Consider the following 9,969-nt stretch of genomic DNA (forward strand, 5'->3'; position numbering starts at 1 on the left):
TCCCAGAACTGCCATTTTGAGTACATATATTTTATCTTTCTACATGTGTTTTCAGAAATCTTATTTAGATTTGCATAGAACTTGACAATTCTAATGACCCGTTGCTAGAGAAGGTCAAATAAAATAATATACAAGTGTATGTTTTTATTAGATTTAGAAATAACTAAGATTATCTTCTTTCTCGGGTGCGGTCCCCCATTTTCCCGCGGCTGCCTCCCCCGAGCATGGCCCAGGGCCTCGCCTCACTATGGCCGCGCACCCCCAGCCCGCTCGACTTCATGCTTGGCGCCAAAGCTGATGGCGAGACCGTTCATTCTCAAAGGCCTCCAGTCCATTTTCCAAGAGCAGGGAATGACCGAGTCGGTGCATACCTGGCAGGACCAGAGCTATTTAGCGACCTACATAAACAAAAATGGCAGCTTTGCCAATTTAAGAATTTACCCGCATGGGTTGGTGTTGCTGGACCTTCAGAGTTACGACGGTGATGCGGAAGGCAAAGAAGTTGAAAGTCTTTTGAACAAAGTAGAAGGAAGAATGGAAGAATTGAGGCAGGACAGTACTGGGCAGTGAAGCGGTTACCGCCCATAGTTTGAGGAGGGGCCATTGGTAGGTACTGGCCCACTGCTGCTGGCCGCCTGGTTGAACACAACATAGATGAAGCGGTGTATGATGAAGATCCCCCTATCAGAACATTAAAATTCTGCGCTCGAAGCAGTTCGGAAATATTCTCATCCTTAGAGGGGATGTTAATCTGGCGGTCAGTGATGTGGCATATACCTGGGCCATCGTGGGCAGTGGCAAAGAAGACTACCCTGGCAAGGGCGTGCTGATTCTGGGAGGTGGAGATGGGGGTCTTTTATGTGAAATAGTCAAACTGAAACCAAAGATGGTCACTATGGTAGAGATAGACCAAATGGTGATTGAGGGGTGTAAGAAATACATTCAGAAAAACGTGTGGTGAAGTCTTAGACCATCTTAAAGGAGACTGCTATCAGGTTCTAGTAGAGGACTGTATTCCAGCACTGGAGAGGTGCACCAAAGAAGGGAGAGAGTTTGATTGTGTGATTAATGATTTGGATTTGACAGCTGCTCCAATCTCCACATCTCGGGAAGAAGATTCCACGTGGGACTCCCGTTCCTCAGACTGATTGACCTCTTGAGGTCAGACTTTCTTGACTTCTCCATGAAAGTTCTGAAACAGGATGGGAAATATTTTACACAGGGGAACTGTGTCCATTTGACTGAGCCCTGGCACTCTATGAAGAACAGCTCGGGCACCTGTATTGTCCTGTGGCGTTCTCAAAGGAGATCGTCTGTGTCCCTTCGTACTTGGAATTGGGGGTGTTTTACACTGTGTGGAAGGAAGCTACACCTTGAAGATCAGCTGCCCCTAATCACGTGTGCTGACAAGTGGCCTTCCTGAGCACCATGCGCTGTACATGACATCCAACAAGGCAGGCAATGGATTGTGAGTCCCTCCCAAGTTTTCTTGTTTAATTATTATTTTCAATTTAAAAAGGCAAATGGAAAATGTATATTTTGATGAACTAGGGTGTTATATTTTTAAAGTCAGCTGAAGGATGATTAGATAGCATAGCCAAAGGCTGCTCAAGGCACTGAACCCCTAGAATGTGATTTTCACTGCTTGTTTCCCTCCCCTATGTGGGCTGGTTTTGTCTTTATTTTCGTAGACTTTGAATTTGGTTGTTTGGAAGAATGAACATCATTGCTTTGTTCTGGAGGGGAGTTCTTGGTGGTGTTTCTTTCCCCCCAAATTGACTTGGATGGTTAAAATTTGGTGCTTACAAGAAAGTTACAAAAATAATTAGAAATGCTTTGATTAAAATTACAAATGAGAAAAAATATATAAAAAGTAAAAAGATTATCTTCTTTCTTGTTCATCCTCTTTATAAGTAGCTCATAAACTTAGAAAGTGTAGAATCATCTCAAATCAAGCATTTCTATTGATTTCCTGGGGTCATTTCTACCTTTTCAGTGTGTATTGGAGGGGTGGGAAGAGACTAGGAGGTTTCCTCAAAGGACAAGGACATTTTTTAAGAAAAAAGACTAGACCCTGGCTGGTGTGGCTCAGTAGATTGAGTGCCAGCTTACAAACCAAAGGGTCATTAGTTCAGCTCAATTGGGGCACATGCCTGTGTTGTGGGCCAGGTCCCCAGTGGTGGGTGCTTAAGAGGCAACCACACATTGGTGTTTCTCTTCTTCTCTGTCTCCCTCCATTCCCCTTTCTATAAATAAATAAATAAATAAATGTTTTATGTATCTAAATGTATTTTAATATTATAAAAATATATAAAATTTAAAAATATATTTTAAATAAAAAATATTTTTAAAAGAAAAGAGACTGGTAGGAGCACTATTGTGGATATAAAATAATAAAGGAGAACTTTCCCAATTTGACAAAGGCAATAGACTTCCAGGAAATCCAGGAAGCTCAGAGAGTCCCAAAGAAGTTGGACCCAAGAAGGAACACACCAAGGCACATCATCATTACATTAGCCAAGATGAAAATGAAGGAGAGAATCCTAGAAGCAGCAAGAGATAAGGGGACAGTTACCTACAAAGGAGTTTCCATCAGACTGTCAGCGGATTTCTCAAAAGAGACCTTATAGGCAAGAAGAGGCTGGAAAGAAGTATTCCAAGTCATGAAATCCAAAGATTCTATAGCCAAGATTGCTCTATCCAGCAAAGCTTTCATTTAGAATGGAAGGGCAGATAAAGTGCTTCTCAGAGAAGGCCAAATTCAAGGAGTTCATCATCACCAAGCCCTTATTATATGAAATGTTAAAGGGACTTATCTATGAAAAAGAAGATGAAAAATATGAACAGTGAAAGGACAGCAAACTCACAGTTATTAACAACCACACCTAAAACAAAAGCAAACTAAGTGGACACCTAAAACAGGAGTGGAGCCACAGAAATGGAGATCACATGGAGGGTTAGCAACAGGGGAGTGGGAGGAGGAGAGGGGGGAGAAGGCACAGAGAATAAGTAGCATAGATGGTAGGTAGAAAATAGATAGGGGGGAGGGCAAGAATAGTATGGGAAATATAGAATCTAAAGAACTTATGACAAATGGACAAAAACGAAAGGGGGGGATGGTGGAGGAGGGGTGTACAGGGTGGAGGGGAATGAAGGGGGGGATAGGACAACTAATGGCATAATCAATAAAATATATTTTAAAAAAGAGACAAGTGACTCAATCCTTGTTAGTTTCATAAATTTCTATATTAACTAGCATATGGATTATAGAAAAATGAGTTGTCATTTATAGTTACTATTTTGGTTACTCATACATGTTTCTGAAACATGCCAACTCATCAGACAAGACTATATTCCTCAACCTACTCATTTTAGGGAACAGCCACAGCTATTTTTTCTTTTTATTTATTGTTTTTATTTTGTAAAGATTGAAATATAGGCTACCTGGAATTTGCCTCCTTCTTTCTCTTCTTATCATTGAATCCAATTTTATAATTTTACTCCTAATGTGTTCAGTGAAACATGATTAAAATGTTAGTTAAAAAGTTAGAATAAGCTAGTTTGCAAAAACAATAGTACTAATTGGGTTAGTCACAAATCTATTGTCATATAATATTAGAAATAGGTCTTTCTTATTTACATCCCTGACTTAATCAGTTAGCTAGTCCTTAGCAGCTTAGTGAGATTGTGTTTACCCTATTTTCCAAATGGCAATTAAGAAATGATTTCATTTCCTAATAAAGGTTTGCCTGTGAAATCTCTCTGGCTTGTTTACCCCTGTGAATTCTGTCTCCATCTTTTACCCTCCCCTCCCCACACCTCTCTGGAAAGCCTTCTCCTGTCCCCCACCCCTGAAACCAAGGTTTTCCAAACAGCCCCTGTGTGTTTGTGCAGTGTACAGTGAGGAAGAAATGATTAGGCAGCCAAATGTTTGAAATCCAGCTAAATACATGGATTATCATCTGTTTAACTTCTTATCTTGACCCAAGAGGGCCTAAATCTCTGGGACCTATTGTTCTCCTTTTCTTGAGATTAATGAAGAACTCAGAGCATCCCACTAAGGGCAACCTGCTGAAACGATTTATTTGTCCCCTCCTTTCCAGGATCATTTCAGATAGACTGGAACAATGGAGAATATGGTGTGGTTAGAATAAATACACATGTGCCTGCCTGCCTGCACACACTCACATGAGTGTGTCTCCTCCTACTACACTCACACCAGGGTGTATTTAGCCTCTACTAAAAGCGTGGGGCTTGCAGATAGTCTACTTAAGAGGTACACTCGTAGTGTCTGTTCTGTTTTCTCAGTGATTTAGAATCCTTTCAGCCTACAGCTTCTCTGAGTAAATAGGCTTTCCAGTTCAAACTGGTATCCTTGGGGCTCAGGTGGAATCTGGATATGTACCTGACTGAAATAGATCAGAAGTTTGTCTCTTTCTTATTTTTAATAGAAGAGCTATTACTAACTTGCATTTTTTATGAATTAACATTTTCAATGTTAGCATGGTGTATATTCTTTATTGCTTCCTTCCATGCTGATATGATTATGAAGAACATAAATATAGACTGTTTTCTGTCATTGTTTTTGAAAAATTGGGTCATATTATATATCTTGCTTTTCTTCATGAATAGAAGGTGGAAATCTTCTAACACCATTATTATAGATCCAGCTTCTATTTAATCTGTGCCTGGAATTCATTGGTTTGGCTGTACTACAGTGTATCAACCATGTACTGTTTATAAGCATTTAGTTGCCCGTTTTTTCCCCACTATAAACAACACAACATTCTATGAGAGGTAATAATAACATGGATTCTGAAGTTGAAGTACTTGAATTAGAATTCTGTAATACCACTTACCAACTTTTGCTGCAAAGACAACCACTTGCCTAGCCTTAGGGGAGAAGTAATTCAGCTCAGCTATTCAGCTCTAGTTGGAGGAAGAGGTCAAATACGCCTTCAGGCTGTGTCCTTCTTGAGGGGATGCATACGGATATCCAAGGATTCTGTTTGGAGCCTCAGGGCTAAGAATTGTGTACCTTGGGGTCAAGTAGGATTCCATCCAGATTTCCACAGGCCTGTCCATCCAGGTCTAACCTTCCCGCAGGCAGAGCCCAAAGCCTCCCTCCTACCTCCAAGCCTGCCAGCCCCACTCGTTGCTTTGTACTTGGATTTGGGTTGAAAGAGAAGTAGAAACCCTGCAAGCTTTGTCTTTCAAAATCCTGTCCAGAAAAAAAAAAAAAAAAAACAACTATCTACCTTAACTTAGCTTCACAGAAATATATTTTTCTTCTTAATGAAAGGTAAAACATGTCTTGCANGCAGGCAGAGCCCAAAGCCTCCCTCCTACCTCCAAGCCTGCCAGCCCCACTCGTTGCTTTGTACTTGGATTTGGGTTGAAAGAGAAGTAGAAACCCTGCAAGCTTTGTCTTTCAAAATCCTGTCCAGAAAAAAAAAAAAAAAACTATCTACCTTAACTTAGCTTCACAGAAATATATTTTTCTTCTTAATGAAAGGTAAAACATGTCTTGCATGTACTTTTAATAGTGGATAATTAAATCAGAATAAACCTTGATCTCTGTAAAGTCATGGTAGCTAGTTCTTATAATACTAGGCAGGGCTTGGAATTACTTGCGTCTGGCCTGGCATTCCCTGAGTACATACTTAAACAGGAAAAAGAACAGAGTTTTACTTCTTGTGTGGGATGTTATGTCTTCCCCTCACCAGGTCTTTTGGGCTGGCATGACTGCTCACGTTATATGTCTCGGCTACTTTTTATTGTCATTATTCACTGAAGAGAACCTTCTTCTGAATAACAGAAAATCTCCCCCTCGACAATGATAGTTTTCCATGTGGCTCAAAGCTTAATATGACCAGGGACAGAATAAGTTAGTTGAGGAAGAGTCTAAGATTTAAAAAATATATCTAAATCAAGTCTATCTCAAATAATGGTTTTTTAAAGTCATTGCTTTAGGAAATTACTCTTTATGATGATATTTTTAAATTTTCCATTATTTCGAAGTGTGTTTTTCCCCCGAAAATTAAAGCAACACATGCCACCTGTAAAGAGGTTAGGAGCTACTAAAAATTAGGAAGATCAGAAGAAGCCACCCAGTGCGTCTGTAGAGAATTAGTACGAGGAAGTTGTTTTGGCACGATGGAGAGTTGTACACATCCCCAACAAAAGTTCCCTTTACTGTATGATAATTGAAAAAAAAAGTTAAATAAAAATGGAACCATCTATAATTTCTCCCCCTAGTATTAATCGTTTTTAACATTTCAGTGTAGTTCCTTCTTGTATTTCTGTGACTGTAACTACAAAGACATTTCTCTGATACCAAATTGGTATTGTACATTATGTACACACTGATTTTAAATATCTGGAAGTTCTTCTTTACCACGGGCTAAGAGGTTCTGCCTACTTCAATGCATGTCACTCAGCCAGCCACTGCTGCAGCCCTTCAGCTCCACAGCTTGCCCAGCCTTTCTGACGGGGCTGGGGGCGGGGCTCTCTTTCTTCCATCCAGCCTCACCACCACCTTGGAGCTCTCCTTTCCTCCCCATTCTACAGGGCTGACTCCTTTAAGCTTCACCTTAAAAGTCACCTCATAGACCAGTCTTTGAACACTCAGTTCCCTTCCATTCTCCTTTCTTTACCATATCACCCTCTCCTTTTTAAAAATAGTTCCTTTTTATTGTATTTTTCCTATTACCATTTATCCCACATATACCTTTTTCCATCTCCATCCACTCCTTCCCCTGCAATCATCCCACTGTTGTCTGTGAGTTCTCTTTCTTTCTTTCTTTTTTTTTTTTTGGCTCATAGTTGGTCATTATGTTTTTACACTGCGTGTTTAATTCCCCCACTTAGTGATAAACTCTATTAAAAGTCAGGAGCATGTCCATTTTGCTGAATACTGTGTATCCACTGCTTAGCACGGTGCCTAGTGCCTGTGGGTACTAAATAATCATTGGCTGATTAGCTGACTGAATGAATAAGAGCTATCCTGCTCTAGTAGGACACAGGCCTAATGACTACAAAGACATTTTAATCAACTTAATTGTAAGTGGCACTGAAATTGGTTAGTGACCATCTATATTTGACAAGATGGGTTGAAATCGCCTTATTCTACACTTGAGCGAGAATCTTAAAGACTAAGGGAAGCCTTTTTCTCACTTTCGGTTTTTTTCTGTATTGGTTTTGTGCCCCACTCTTCCCGCACCCCTGTGCATACAGGTGTGTGTGCCTATGTATATCTTTATATTTGCTAAGTTACTGGTTTTACAGTTTTCAATTTCTTGGCAAACAGAAGCTTTAATTTTTGTTTCTCGCACCAACCACTTTCCCTGTTTGTTTTTTCCTTTTTTGTTGTTACCTATTCCCCGTGCCCCCAACCCCAAATTCTGTTGCTAAAACTCTGTAAGTTTGGCTGTCAAGCCTCTACCTCCATTTCTCTTCCTTTGTACTGATTAGAAGGGTTTAAAGTTGTAGGTAAAACTTGACACAGTTATTTGTGTGAGTTTTCTCATTTTGTTGTGTGTCTGCTTAATAAATGCCTTTCATATACTTTGCCAAGGAAAGCCAGAAGTTGACTGTCACTTCAGCGCATAAAACAGTCCTATCCAGGGCAAACATTTGGGCGTGGGGTGAACAGTACTGCACAGTATCCAATATCAAATCAGTAACCTGTTTCTATCTTTCAATTCCTTTAATCATTTGCTAATACTTCCTAGAAAGTCTTAATCATTGGATCCAAAGTGGATCAAAGACCCCGAGCTGAAAGGCTTGGATCCCTCCCCCTCCCCTGGTGGGTGAATGAGTCACTGCCATCCCAGTGATTATCAAGCCCCTGTACAAGTTTGACAGTCATCAAAGACACAGTTGAATCAGGGCCCTTCTCGAAGGACACCCTACCTGTCTAGATAAGACGAAGGAGAGAAGGAAAACTGCTCTCTGATTTCCAGTGAGAATTGGGTGATAACAAAAAGGGAGTCAACAATATTTATTGAAGTTTCCCCCCTACCCTGCCCACCTCAAAATGGAAGGAAAAGGTAAACACATAGACACTTTCAGAAACTTTACTTTCACTTCAAAGTGACTGAAACAGGAATGTTTTGAAGTGTTAAATCCAAACTAACCCTCAAAGATGAGATCATTGTATACATCATAAATGGGAAATATGGCACTAGAATATTTTAAGTAATTAAAAAAACCTTTACTTTCATCTGTTCGAAAGTCACTGTAGCAAGAGAATGCATCTTACCGAGGTTCCAGCCCGTTCAGGAACAGCCCCAATAAAACACCCTCATAATAACTGTGACATTTGCAGGTCAGTGAGAATAACAGCAAATTGCACAAATTGCAACAGAGAGACAGGGGCATCAGTAGGATTCAGAACTTGGATTAAGGGTCGTAAGTCCATGCTTTTACTGCTTCCCTTAAGATACGTGGTTAAAAAAATGAGTTTCATATTAGGCTGTTTAGAAAAGCAAACATACTTTATTTAGTTTGATAGATTTTCTTCCTGGTGTCTGGACTATGCCCTCATTTATTGTGGCTTATTCAAAACAGGATATTTTAAAGCAATAATTATGGTGTAAAGGATCAACAAGGCTAAATATATGTGCCATGCTAATCTTTGTATCGTGTCCTAAAAAATCAGTGTTGGTCTCTTTTACTTGTAGCTACAACTAGTTAAGAAATGTTTCAGTAATACCCTTGTTGACATTCGAGGATTTTTATCCTAAGAAACAATGAAGGGACCGGGGCTAAATCTGTCTTCATGGGCTGTGTGTGTGTGTGTCGGGGGGTGGGGGGCACTATCATTGGTTCTCTCTGAAACGTGATGGATAAAATAATACATAGAAGTAAGAATCCATTTCTTTGTGCTCCAGTCTGATGAAGGTAGGAAGAGAGGTTTAGAAAACCTTGGAATTTTTTTCTAGTTCAAATTTTCCCTTGATTTTTGCTTTTTAATTGTATTTTTTCCATTACCATTTATCCTCTCCTATATATATATTCAAAATGGATTAAAGGTGTACATGTTAGACTCGAAACCATAAAAATCCTAGGAGAAAACACAGGCAGGAAAGTCTCAGACACGGCTCATAGCAATGTTTTTTCTGTCCTATCTCCTTGGGCAAGGGAAACAGAAGAAAAAATAAACAAATGGGTCTACATCAAACTAAAAAGGTTTTGCACAGCAAAGGAAACCATCAACAAAATGAAAAAAACAACCCACTGAATGGGAGAACTTCGAATTTTAAAATCAAGCTAAGTGTAGAGTTTACCAGGCAAAGCCTCAACCAAACCAATCTGTGTATTCTGGACACATGTTCCAAGGAACAAATAGCCCCTTCTCCCTGACCAAAGCACACAAGAGGCAGAGCCTACTCTGGGTCCTCATGGGTGATTTTGTTATAAAATACATGCTCACACTGAGTGACACCAAATATATGGTTTTTTTTTTTACCTTGAGTGAGAGAAAGAACACATCATTATTAGAGGAAAGAAAAATGATAGTCATGATTCTAGCATAGCTGCTTTAAAGAAGAAAACACACACACAAAACCCTTGGTAGGGTGCTAATCAGGCCTATTCTGAAAAGCCCTAATTAATGTAATTAAAATCTGTCAGATCAAGCTGATTAGCCTGATACTCAAGCCAGAGCAGAGGGAGCGGGCTCCTGGGGGGAGGGGAGGCAGTCTCCGCCAAGGTGAGGTTAGCTTTCAGAAGGAGGAGGTTGGTCTCCAAGGTGATCAAAGCAACTTGTCTTTCATTTCCATGGAATAAGGACAGTGGGCTCCTGGCCGCAGATCTGGTTTCCTGCGTCTCTGGTTCCTGGCACATACTGAACCATTCAGGTGGGAGACGCAGGTCCTTTCTGGGCAATGATGGAAGGCAGTGGAAGAGGCTGCTTGTCTTCCCTCTCTGACAGCTAGAATTTGGTTGCAGCATTTTTCATCCCCT

The 9,969-nt window shown here is 40.2% G+C and overlaps 1 pseudogene; it reads left to right on the plus strand.

Moving 5' to 3' along the window:
• The first annotated feature begins 275 nt into the window (after positions 1 to 275).
• On the plus strand, positions 276 to 1,413 carry LOC119000300 (spermine synthase-like; annotated as a pseudogene).
• The last annotated feature ends 8,556 nt before the right edge of the window (positions 1,414 to 9,969 follow it).

This window comes from Sturnira hondurensis, unplaced genomic scaffold, assembly GCF_014824575.4.
Source record: "Sturnira hondurensis isolate 20B ecotype Veracruz unplaced genomic scaffold, ASM1482457v3 Scaffold0015596, whole genome shotgun sequence".
Lineage (NCBI taxonomy): Eukaryota > Metazoa > Chordata > Mammalia > Chiroptera > Phyllostomidae > Sturnira > Sturnira hondurensis.